Raw genomic sequence first — 13,404 nt, 5'->3', positions numbered from 1 at the left:
AAGGCTGAGGCTGACTGTGCGGATTACAAAAGGACTAACTATACAGTTTACAAGGAGGCTGAGAATCCATGAGGTTCTGGATTAAAAGCTGGTGGACCCCATAACACAGACGAGGTCTCCCCAATCAGGATTGAATGATTGGCAGCTACTGGTAAAGCTGAACTGTGTTTGGAAAGTAGGGAAAGGGTTTCTCTGACTTTTCTAAAACTAGCCTGGTTTGGTAGGGGGAGGCAAGGGTATGTGTTGTTTATGGGTGTTTTAAAGAACATAAGACTTAACAACAGAAATCCGCAAATAACTAAATCTATATAACTGTTAAGTAAACTATTCTTTTTCTTTTCACTAAACTCTGGTATTGAGAGTTATAATTTTGGCGGCGGGCAATCGGGCCCCTAACTAAAGAGCCCGCGGGTTTGTTTTCAACTGGAGCAGCCCAGGGGTTCTGTAACAATTTGGCGACGCAGACGGGATGTTAATAATTGCCCGTGGCAGGTTGACCCCCTTGAGAGACACCCTCTGAGGGCGCCAACCGCCTAAGCACGCCAATGTGGTGAAAAGAAAATAGAACTGAGAAGGGATTAGAGAAGTAAGATTGTTTGCTAAAACTTATTTCTGAAGTATTTCTGAAATAATGGCATTGTGGATACTAGATTTGTTTGTCCGATTAGGAGAATTCCTGGAAGTAATAGAACTATGGATGCCTGAGTGGTATATATGCTTTCTGGTCTTTGGGGTTTTTCTGGTTTTAGCCATTGTCATGTATGTCTGGGTCAATAAAAGCAGTTCTTGGCAAGCCCCTGAGTGCAGTCCACTGAAGAGAATTTTGGAAAATTGGGATATGTACTGTCGTTATCCTATGACTAAGAAAATGTTAATTTATTATTGTAACACTGTTTGGCCTGAGTACATTCTGGATGGTAAGAAAAGGTGGCCTGTGAATGGTTCTCTGAATTACCTTATGATTAATCAATTAAAGAGGTACTGTTTGCAATCGGGAAATTGGGAAAATGTTTATTATCTAGATGCATTTGTAGAGTTGCATAATAAGACCTTAGCAAAAATGGAGGGCCAAATAATGGTGCAGAGGGAAGAAGAGGCCAAAAAGCCTTTTCCTGAGAGTCAAACGCTGGAAGAAAGGGAAAATGAAGAAGTAGCCCTCTTTAACTCTCTAAATCTGGGAGACAAAGGCCCTAATTTGGCGCCAAGCCAGGCACAGGTGGGGGCGGTTCAGGAGGCCGTAGCTTCCGCAGCAGTGGCTCCACCCCCTCTGCAGGGGGCCCAGGCTTCCGCGCGCCAGCGGCAGCTCCCGGGGTTTCAGAGGCGGTGGCTACCGAGGCTCAGCGCCTTTTGCAGGTGGCCGCAGCTCTTGCTGTACCACCTTCACAGGTGGAAATGCCTTCCGCGGCGCCCGCCCCTTTGCAAGCTCAAGGGACTTCTCTCGCGCCACCCTTTTTGGAGCCAGCCTCTGAAGTGACTGCAAGGTCAATGACTCCACCTCTGCAGGAGGAGAAATGGGTCTCTCCCTCCAGAGCCCGCATGAAGGTTGTGATTTGGACACTGAGCTTCATAGGTATACTGCCATTTTGGGGAAGCCACGTGAGTGCTCCACCATGGTGGATAAGTCACGTGGGTTTGCCACCATCTTGTGGGTGTTACTTATGGGTGCCACCGTCTTCAAAGATGCTGCATGTAATGCTGCCACCATCTTTGAAGTGGGCAAAATGGTGGGTTAGGTATGCTCTTAAGGTGATGTGCTTTGTTTGCAAAATGGTATATGTCTAAACATTCAAGTCATTGTTGCATGACAAGTGTTTGCAAGGTCTAAGCTTCAGAAAACTGCAGAATATCTACAAATCTAGGGAATTTTAGCTGCCAAATACTGAGTTTGGGTAGAGTCCTTTACAGTGTGGAAAAGAATTGGAAATGGGTTATAGTTAAATCTGAATAGGTAAATATATAGAAAGTTTGTGAATGTTGCAGAAGGTCTGTAGAAAGTCATAAAAATGTGTAGAAAGGTTGTGAAAGTTTTTAAACCTGGGAAAAGGGAAACCTCAACTACTTGTGGTCTAATTGTATGGTTACTGTACCTCTGTATTGGCATGTAGCCATTGGGGACCTATGAAAGGTCATTTAGAATTCCCTGTGTTGGGATTGGCATTAGCCATTGGGGACCTATGGAAGGTCTGGAATTCTCTGTATTTGTACTGGCCATATAATCTGAAAGGAAAATTGAGGTTTCCCAGAGAAAGTTAAGAAAACTTCACATATAGGAAAGTGAACAAAAGAAAGTATAAGACATGGAAATGCAATTTTAGGGAATATTAGAAGGACAAGGATTTTCCTTCACACTGTGTATTTTTCTCCCTAGCTGATCCCTCCAGAATTTGGCAATTTAAAGGAGTAAGTAATTACATTAGGTTTCTTTGCATAAAACTAAAAAGACCAGTTGTTAATAAAGGTATTGTTAACCAAGACTTTTGACTGGAGTGACATGCCTGAAGGAGGCATGCTTGGGCTCTGGTTGTCACCAGAAAGCCCTGAGGAACTGGACTTGACTTTTGAAGCTAAGGAAAGCCCAGAAGGAAAAAGGCCTGACACCTTGGTTGGTTGTGCGGTTCATGGCAGTCTTTCCAGGGAAGGAACGAAGGTTGCTTTCCTGAAGGATGGCTAGAAAGAACCTAAGGCACAATGGAAAAACCCAAAGGACTTGGGAAAGCAGGTGTTTGCAGGCAAGGCTGAATGGCAGGTGTGTGGCTAAGCTTCTGTGCCCTGATGGGCAGACTAAAGTCAACATGAAGGTTCCTTGCGTAAGTTGCAGCATAGTAGACTTAAAGATCATATGTGATCAATCACTGCTGCTCTTGTTGTTTTTATGCAAATGAACAGGCTAAAATTAAAACTGGACTTAATGCAGTCCCTTTACTGACAAGGAGCGTGATCTTAAGGAGAAAAATCGTGACTCAAGGAAAATCACAATGCTCAGTGCAGCTAACTGTCTATAAAGTTGTTTTTCATTTGAAAGTTAAACCAAGTCTGTGACATTATCAAGGATGCTTAATTTATAGGCAAGAAGAATGTCAAGTGCCTTGCAACTGGATGTCTTCCCAATAAGACAGTCTCTCAGGTTTGAAGACTGGTTTGTGAACTGTGTTGTGATTTAACATGCATGTTCTTTCTGTTTTCATAGGGCATAAGCCTATGATCTCTACCTGAGTGATTATCTGTACATATAGGCCTCACTTAAGAAGCCCATCTGCATTGCCACCTCCTGAGACTCAACGGTTTGGCTGAACTAAGTGGTTGAGTTGGTGAAGTATAGGGTGGTCTGTGGGCTTCACTTTAAAACTGGTTTCTTTTCTGTCCTAATGGCTTGGACAGAAAGGGCCCAGAGGTCTGAGATGGGGGAAATCCAAAATTTATACCCCTCAGCCCAAGCTAAGTATAGTGGGCAAAAGGGCTTTGGACAGGTGTGACATGCCCTGCACACCTTCCTCCAAAGAAGCCATTCTTTTTTTCTAATGTGGGACATTGAAAAATTAACTCCTGCCTTTTGTATATAGTGGTTGTAGGTTGAATTGTGTTTTTTTTAACCCTGTTGCCAAATCTGTTGCCCTCAGAATACGACAAGGATGCCAGCTTGTCCAGCAGTGCCAGCCCTTGGAAACTGAGCATGCTGCTACCCAGGAACAGCCAACTGACCTGGACTCTGCAAGATCCTTCCCCATGTGGGAAGGCCACCCTCCCCTACATCCCCACTCTTATTAGGGATTTCTAGACCCAAGGGTAGGCAGGACAACGACCACGTCCAGCAGGAAGCAGTTAGAGGAGCATGAGACCTTCGCCCATTGTCCTTTATAAGATTATAAAGGGTCTAAGTCTGAGAGGGGGGAAACTGTTACAGAAACAGGGGTGTTCCAAAAAACCCCAGAGTTTGCAGCTGGGGGATGGGGAAAAGGAAGCAGCTTTTCAGAATGCCTCCACATGCCTGAGGCCGGTGGCTAGTGTCTTTTTTATGCAAAATGGCTTTAATGCATCCAAAGCCTCAGGTAGATGGGAGGAGTCTTGAACCAGGGGATGGTATGGGGAAAGCACACAGAGCCTGCATGGGGTTCTGTGAATGGTCAGAACTGGTTACCGCACCCACTGCATCAGAGGACGTAGTCAGGGATTTAAAAATAAGCGGCAGACATTTTAGGCGGGCTGACTGTGCGGATTTAACTAAGGTTAGGACTGACTGTGCGGATTTAACTAAGGTTAGGACTGACTGTGCGGATTTAACTAAGGTTAGGACTGACTGTGCGGATTTAACTAAGGTTAGGACTGACTGTGCGAATTGGACTAAGGCTGAGGCTGACTGTGTGGATTACAAAAGGACTAACTATACAGTTTACAAGGAGGCTGAGAATCCATGAGGTTCTGGATTAAAAGCTGGTGGACCCCATAACACAGACGAGGTCTCCCCAATCAGGATTGAATGATTGGCAGCTACTGGTAAAGCTGAACTGTGTTTGGAAAGTAGGGAAAGGGTTTCTCTGACTTTTCTAAAACTAGCCTGGTTTGGTAGGGGGAGGCAAGGGTATGTGTTGTTTATGGGTGTTTTAAAGAACATAAGACTTAACAACAGAAATCCGCAAATAACTAAATCTATATAACTGTTAAATAAACTATTCTTTTTCTTTTCACTAAACTCTGGTATTGAGAGTTATAATTTTGGCGGCGGGCAATCGGGCCCCTAACTAAAGAGCCCGCGGGTTTGTTTTCAACTGGAGCAGCCCAGGGGTTCTGTAACAAAAACACAGTGCACTATACCAGTGATTTGCAACCTTTTTCATTTCATGGCACATATAAACTAATTACTAAAATTCTGTAGCACACAAAAATATATACTTTTTTGCCAATCTGGCTAAAAAAATTGGTATAATTTTGATTCATGCACATCGAACAGCTATTGTTGTGTTAACTGTTGTCAATTTTTTATTTGACAATCTAAGGGAAAAGAGATCACTGCCCCCGACTAAATAGTCAGGTATTGCATGTCTTAAAAATCCTGGAAACAAAGGAAAATGAACACATAACAGCCCAAAACCTATGGGACACAGCGAAGGCAGTCCTGAGAGGGAAGTTCATAGCAATACAGGCCTACCCAAAAAAAGACAGAAAAATCTCAAATAAACAACTTAACTCTACAACTATAAGAACTAGAAGAACAACAACCAACAAAGCCCAGAGGGAGTACGAGGAAGGAAATAATCAAGATCAGAGCAGAATTAGATGACATAGAAACTAAAAGAAAATTCAAAGAATCAATAAATCCACGAGCTGGTTCTTTGAAAAGATAAACAAAATTGACAAGCCTTTAACCAGACTCATTAAGAAAAAAATAGAGGATCCAAATAAATAAAATCAGAAATGAAAGAGGAGAAATTATAACTGATACCACAGAAATACAAAGGATTGTAAGAAATTACTATGAACAACTATATGCCAAGAAATTTGACAATGTAGGAGAAATAGACAAATTTCTAGAAATATGTAATTTTCCAAAACTGAATCAAGAAGAAGCAGAAAGCCTGAATAGTCTGATAACAGCTAACAAAATTGAAGCAATAATAAAACTCCCAGCACACAAAAGCCCTGGACCTGATGGTTTCCAAGGCAAATTTTACCAAACATTTAGGGAAGAGTTAACTCCTATCCTTCTCAAACTATTCCAAAAAATTAAAGAAGAGGGAAGACTCCCCAACTCTTTATGAGGCCAGTATTATCCTCTTCCAAAACCAGGTAAAGACACAACAAAGAAAGAAACCTACAGGCCAATATCACTGATGAACTTAGATGCTAAAATCCTCAATGAAGTATTGGCAAACTGGATACAGAAATACATTAAAAAGATCATAAACCATGACAAGTGAGATTCATCCCAGGGATACAAGGATGGTATAATATTTACAAATGAATAAACATAATACATCACATAAATAAAATGAATGACAAAAGTCACATGATCATATCAATAGATGCTGAAAAAGCATTTACTAAAGTACAGCACCTGTTTATATTAAAAATGCTGAGCAAAGTGGGAATAGAGGAAGCATACCTCAAAATAATAAAAGCCATATACAAGAAACCTATAGCCAACATCATACTTACAGATGAAAACTAAAAGCTTTTCCCCTAATATCAAGAACAAGACAGGGTGTCTGCTTTCACCACTTCTGTTCAACATAGTGTTGGAAGTTCTAGCCACAGTGATCAGACAAGAAAAAGAAATAAAAATCGTCCAAATTGGAAAGGAGGAAGTAAAAATATCATTGTTTTCAGATAACATATAGTGTACATAGAAAACCCTATATGCTCCACCAAAAAACTACTTGACCTAATAAGTGAATTGGGCAAAATAGTGGTATACAAAGTCAATATTCAGAAATTGAACATATTTTTGTATACCAACAATGAAATATCAGAAACTGAAACTAGGGAGAAAATCCCATTTACTATAGCAGCAAGAAAAATAAAGTACCTAGGAATAAACTTAACCAAGATAAAAGAACTGTACTCAGAAACCTACAGAACACTAAAGAGAGAAATTAAGAAAGACACAAATAAATAGAAGCATATACCATGTTCATGGATTAGAAGAATTAACATTATACTACCCAAAGCAATCTGTAGATTCAATGCAACCCTAATTAAAATACTAATGGCATATTTCACAGATATATAAAAAATTTATATGGAACCATAAATGACCCCAAATAGCCTCAGCAATCTTTAGAAAGAAGAACAAAGTAGGAGGAATCACAATACCTGATATCAAACTATACTACAAGGCCACTGTAATCAAAACAGTCTGGTACTGGCAGAAAAACAGACACAGAGATCAACAGAACAGAACAGAAAGCCCAGAAATAAACCCAAGTCTCTATGGTCAATTAATATTTGACAAAGAGGGTAGGAGCATAAATTGGAGTAAAAATAGCCTCTTCAATAAATGGTGTTGGGAGATTTGGACTGGTACATGTAAAAAATTAAAACTAGACCACCAACTTACCCCATACACCAGAATAAACTCAAGATGGGTCAAAGAAGTATAAGTCACAACACCATAGAAGTCCTAGAAGAAAACATAGGCAATAAAATCTAAGATATCCCACACAGCAAATATTTTTGCCCATATATTTCCTAGGGCAAGGTATATAAAGGAAAAAATAAACAAATGGGACAACATCAAATTATAAAGCTTCTTCACAACTAAAGGAAACATTAGCAAAATGAAAAGGGAACCAACTGTATGGGAAACCATATTTGCCAATGGTACTTCAGACAAGGGATTGATCTCCAAAATATATAAAGAACTCACACGACTCAACACGAGGAAGACAAACAACCCAATTAAAAAATGGGCAAAGGACCTGAACAGACACTTCTCCAAGGAAGATATACAGAGGGCCCATAGACATGAAAGGATGCTCAACATCACTAGCCATCAGAGAAATGCAAATTAAAACCACAATGAGCTATCACCTCACACCTGTCAGAATGGCCATGATCAACAAATCAAGAAACAAGTGTTGATGTCGTCGTCGGCAGCCGTCCGTCTCGAGAGACGATGGTGTAGCTTCTTAAGAGTCCATCCGCACCGCCGAGAATGGCCGTGCAGTCCAACTCGGGAGTGACATGGTAGTATCTGTCTCCTCCCGTGTTGAATCGACATCTTGCGATGACGCTGAAGCTACAGAGCCTGGGCAGGGTGATAAGGAGGGTCTGCTGTTGCCCATGCAGCAGACCCCCCCCTCTCTTCGCAGCTGAAGGGTCCAAGGGAAAGACGGAGTCAATACAGCTTGGCTTCAGGTGCGCCGCAGGAGTTGCCGGTGTTGACTACAACGTCAAACCGCCTTAGGGACTCCGGCTCCGGATTTTCTGTCGGGGTTTACTCCCTTAGCCTTTCCCCTGAAGAGGTATGCCACAAGGCAGCGGAGGTTTTTTGGAGTCAGAGTTTTCCTTCTCTGATGTACCCTGACTGGAAGATCGAACCAGCGACACTTAGCTCGCAGGCCGACGCTCAATCCACTGAGCTAAACCAGCCAGGGCAAGTGTTGATGAGGATGTGGAGAAAAGGGAACCCTAGTGCACTGTTGGTGGGAACGCCGACTGGTGCAGCCACTATGGAAAACAGTATGGAACTTCCTCAAAAAACTAAAAATGGAACTGCCTTTTGATCCAGTGACCCCACTGCTGGGATTATACCCCAAGCATCCTGAAACACAAATGCAAAAGAACCTTTCACCCCAATATTCACAATAGCCAAGTTCTGGAAACAGTCTAAGTGCCCATCAGTAAATGAGTGGATCAAAAAACTGTGGTACATTTACACAGTGGAATATTATGCAGCAGAAAGAAAGAAGGAATTCCTACCCTTTGGGACTGCATGGATGGAACTGGAGAGTATTATGCTTAGTGAAATAAGCCAGGCAGTGAAAGACAAAAACCATATGATCTCACCTATAAGTGGAATCTAATTAAAAAACAAACAAACAAATGAGTAAAATAAAATCAGTGACATGAAAATAACAAACAAACTGACAGTGACCTGAGGGGAGGGAGGAGGGGGATAAGGGGGGAAAGAAGGGAAAGATCTAGTCAAGGAACAAGTATAAAGGACCCATGGACATGGACGACAGGGTGGGAACTGATTAACTGTGGGAGTGAGGGCAGAGGGGCAGGAGAGAGTAATGTTGGAAAAAATGGGACAGCTGTAATTGAACAACAATTTTAAAAGTATAAAAAAAAAACAAGAAGTGTAAAAAAAATTCTTGCAGCATACTGATTGAAAATCATTGCACTATATTGATGATGCATTATAGAATTGCATACTTGAAACTTATAATTTGTAAGTTCTTATATAAATTTATGTAATCCTATATGTTACCCCAACAAATTAATCTTTTTTAAAAAATCATTCTGATTGCTGTGTTGCCAACAGTTATACTAGAAGGAATAGTAGACACAGGGAAACCAACTGGAACAGGACTGAAATAATCCAGGCTACAGAGGATGGTGGCTGAGAACCAGGACTAAAACATACATAAGGGGTATAGTCAAATAATGAATATTTTATTTCTAGTCCATAAAAGGAGGTAGGGAAGTAGTCCAGCTAATATTTGATTGTTTAATTCTTTGTATCACCACCATGTAGCTCCTAAACCTTTGGTAAAGTTGGCTGCACACATACATATTTGGTACTAGGCTTTTTCGTTATGTTTTTCTTAAGCAAGTTGGTCAGGTGTGGTGGCTCAGGAAATGAACTGGTGTTCCGTCTGCAGATGGAAATGGAGTTGAGAAAAGAGAACAACAGCTAGGTTCAGTGAAACACAGTGAGAACAAGAGTTCAGGGGGAGTAGAAGCTTGAGGCCAGAAGAGAGCACGACAGCAACAATCCAGTGTTTTCACAGAAATCAGGCATTTGAAGGGTGTCAGCCTCCCACTAGATGTCAAGCAGAGGCCTCTACCATGTCCATGTAATGATCTTTAGTTTTTAGAAGACAGAAACACTAAAAAAAGTGGTCCCACCCCATACTTAATAAGGAAAAGAGTATACACCATTAAATACTGATCTTCAATAATTGCTAAAATTAAATCAGCTTCTTTCTAGGATTTCTGACACTGGAGGTGAAGCCATTTGTGGGTTATCATTGATAATCCAGTGCTGCTCTCTACACAATTTTATGTAAATCACAAAGGACAAGAAGATCTCAGGGGTCTTCTGGATTAAATGTGGCATGTTTTCTGAGCTGAAGACTAAGGCATAGCTCCTGATCCACCATCACCTTTCTCCTGCACACTCTGGTGTCCAGCTGGGGGAGCCTGTGAGGCAAACCTTTCTTCCAAGGAATGACAAACCCAGAGCAAACAGTGGAGATGGTGCACAGGGAAGGGGACAAGAGAGGGCAGATGGAGAAAAGTTTACAGAAGAGGATTTCCTGAGTTTTCACTAAAGAAACAGAAGTTATCATTTACCCCAAGGTCTAAGTTCATCCTTCAGGAGGAGCTGTCAACAGAGAGACTGGGACAAGTGATAAAGAGATGAGTATTCTCTCTGGGATTTCGGTGACTGCAACAGAGGTCCCTGACACATCCTTCCTACCCCATCTCACCCCCTGACATCTTCCTCATTGTAGGAGCCTCTTTCACCAATACCCTGTGGTCCAGCTACCCTGATCCATTAGCTGGCTCACACCATGGTGCCTCCTTGTCTTTTGCGATACAGCCCTCTGCTTGAAATTCCCTTCCCCACTTGGCTGCAAGGCAATCGTCCTTCAAAGCTCAACATAAATATCACCTTCTGTCAAGCTTTTCCCATCTTCTCCAGGAAGAATGAAGCACCATCCTGGGGGCCCTCACCCCTGAGTCACTCTTTTGCATAGTTTAATACTTGTTTATATTAAACCTCCCCCTTAAGTTCATGGTGCTTCTGACTGGATTTAGATGACTACTCTCACGCCTGTCACATTCTACTGAGCCCTCTCAACAGAGAGTTGAGCGAAGTTGACTAAGAACTCCTACTTCATGTAATTATCACTTAAATAGGACAAGCTCTTAAGTTATAAAGAGTATGTATTGTCATGGGCCAGTGGGCAAGAAGTCCATACCAAGACTTGGAGTTCTTCCTAATTTAGAGCTAGGTGGAGGGTTGAACAGGGAATCTGCATTTTATGCTGAAGTAGACATAGAAAGTTCTGTCCTCATCCAGACTATCATCTTTCTCCATCAGGGGCTATGTGGCAGGTACTGAGAATCCTAAGAAGTGGACAGGCGAGAGGAGCACGAGGCCTTCGCCCATTGTCCTTTATAAGATTATAAAGGGTCTTATGTCTGAGAGGGGGGAATTGTTACAGAGCGATAGTTCCCCACCAGATTAATTAATTAATTTTTTTTTAAAGGGACAGAATTCTGACTTGGGTAGGGCAGTTGCACCACCTGATCTGTTTGCTGGGAAGACACTCCCTTGCCTAGGGCTGAGAAGAGGTAGCTGAGCAGGATGTGACTAGCCCTACTTTCTAAGGTGGGGTCAGGCTGTACTGCCATTAAGAGAATGACTTGGTAAACAGTTTTAGAAAAAGGACATCAAACAGGAGAAGGCATTGCTCTAGAAAGTTTGTGGTTAAACATAATCATTCTTGGCTTAGCCTTGAACCAGCGCTCCTGGCAGCCAGCCTCCTTGCAGAGCCACCCTGAGACATAGGCTCTGAGGCTGCCAAAGAAACTAAATGGTCAGGGTGTGTGGAGGGCAGAGGGTGGGGGATGAGAGAGAGAGAGACAGGAGTGTGCATGAGGGGAGGAAGGCAGACGAGATGAGACTGTATGTGTGGCAGCGACACGAAGTTATTTGTCAATGAGGAAGAAGGAGAATGAGAAAGCACCAGGGAGCGTGTGTTGGGGTGAGGACTATAGTTTGTGTGAGAGCCTTGGGAGTTTTGAGGTGTGTGTGTGCGGGGGGGGGGGGGGTGCCTGTCAGATGTGTCTTGAGAGATGGCTGTATCTGTGATCATACAGGTAAGCACAGGATGGAGGGGAGTTATGTAGATGGGGAGTGTGGGGTGCATGAGGCAGGGACCATGTGCGTATGAAGAAGTGCGTATCATGGCAGTATTTCTGGAGCTTACAGTGGAAATTCTCACGTGTGGAAGAACTCTGCAGGATGTGAGTAGGACTTCATGGTAAAGGAGTGTGTGTAACAATGACATGAGGAAGCAAGGGTACGCAGAAAGAGGGAAACCGGTGTGTCTGTGCAGAGGGTCGAGAGCGTGGCTGGCAGGCATGGGCCCTTGTGTGTGGGGGAAACTATGTGTGGTGTTGGGAACGGGTAGGGAGAGGGGCGAAGGGATGTGAGGGGATCTTCTGTATAGGAAGGTGCTGTGAGTGCTGAATGGAGGGGACACGTATATTTGAAGGGGGTGGGGGCCCAGGAGTATGGGGATGGAGAGTTGGGATGAAGTGTGGACTGTGAGGAGTTCAAGTGTGTCTGGCTGTGCAGGTGTAAGTGTGGGAAATGGAGGTAGATATGGGCTATGTGGGGGCCATTGGGGATGACAATAGTGTGTAAGGAATGTAGCTAAAGAGGTGGAGTTGTGGCCTGCTCCTCTGATTTGTCTGGGCCTTGATCACAGATGGCCTAGAATGATAATGGAAACACAAGTGGAGAGGAACATACCTTTGGTCTATTTTTTTTTTTTTTTTAAGCTTACTTTCCAGAAACCCCACCAGAGAATGACTGACTTGTGACAGTTGCCAAATGATGCCACAGGAGTTTGCTGCTATTTAGACCCCACTCATATTTAGGGGCTGGCCTGGCCTTCTGCCTTCAGTTTCTGGTCTGCCTGGAGACTGAGCAATGGTATCCCCTTCAATCTTCCCCACCCTACCAAGGGCAAAAGGAGGCACCCCTCCTGCTGGCACAGAAAGACAGGGTCCGTCGGAAACACCAAAGAGGGTGGTGGTGTGAGGGTATGAGGAGAGTGGACAGGGGATGGGAGAGGGAATATCAGTTTAGGAAATCTGGGGAACGTCAGTACAATAAGAGGGGTTGGGGGAGGTGAAGGCTGGGGGTGGGGTAAGGGGGTGCTGGAAAAAGGCAGGACAGACAGGGAGGTACTCCCCACAACCCTTCACTCCCTCACTGCGCGCCAAGCACTCTGGCCCGCACGCCTCTCCAGGTCTCGTCCCCATCGCTGTCTCCCACTTTTTCGGAAACACTTGTCCTTGTTCTCGCACCGCACCTCCTTCCTGTTCCCTTAGCTCTTCTCCCCGCCCCCCATCTTCTCTCTTTTTCCTCTTTACTCCTCATTGCGAGATTTTCTCAACTCTCCGCCTCCCTGTCCACCCTGCAGGCTGGCAGCCCATGAGTGAGCTGCAGACGGCGGCGAGGGGCGGCGAGGGGCGGAGACCTGGAAGAAGGGGTCAGCGAAGCATTCGTGCCTGACCCTATCACACTCACCGGCAAGAGCGCCTGGATCCCCTCCGAGAGCAGCACACGCAGCAACAGCGGGGAGCAGGGAATCCGGATCCTGAGCCGCTCAAGGATGCCTCTGTTGTCTGGACCGGTAGAGCCTTTCGTTTAGAATCCAGGCCAGCAGTTTCGGGGAAGTTCCAGGGGCCCAGCCTGTACCTGTCCTCCCACATCTCAGAAGTGTGTCAGGAACCGCCCTATCCCTGGGAACTTACATGCTTACCTTTTACTGGATGCTTTTTTTTTCTTACTTCCCTGCACTTGTCTGTTCTTTCAACATGGTTGATACCTCTCCCACACATTTGTCAGCCCTGCGGTACTGGCATCAGTAGGTATGCTCCGACAGTTCTCAGTAGCATCAAGTGGCGCCTTTGTGTACCTTACAGAACATCAAATGG

At 43.8% G+C, this 13,404-nt stretch overlaps 1 long non-coding RNA gene across 2 annotated transcripts in view; it reads right to left on the bottom strand.

The window, feature by feature from the left end:
• Positions 1–13,181, bottom strand: part of LOC150007945 (uncharacterized) — a 49,397-nt gene extending 36,216 nt beyond the window's left edge. The window contains exons 1-2 of one of the 2 annotated variants that reach the window (XR_016511657.1): positions 12,995–13,181; positions 7,052–7,114 (exon numbers count right to left, since the gene is read on the bottom strand). This is a non-coding gene — a long non-coding RNA (uncharacterized LOC150007945). The remainder of the gene's footprint in view (positions 1–7,051; positions 7,115–12,994) is intronic. The other variant, XR_016511658.1, reaches the window with a different exon arrangement.
• Positions 13,182–13,404: the final 223 nt, after the last annotated feature.

The sequence above is a fragment of the Furipterus horrens genome, unplaced genomic scaffold, assembly GCF_987537825.1.
Source record: "Furipterus horrens unplaced genomic scaffold, mFurHor1.1.pri manual_scaffold_6, whole genome shotgun sequence".
In the NCBI taxonomy this organism is placed as follows: domain Eukaryota; kingdom Metazoa; phylum Chordata; class Mammalia; order Chiroptera; family Furipteridae; genus Furipterus; species Furipterus horrens.
Note: the sequence above shows the minus strand (reverse complement) of the source record. Positions and strands in the feature narration are given on the sequence as shown.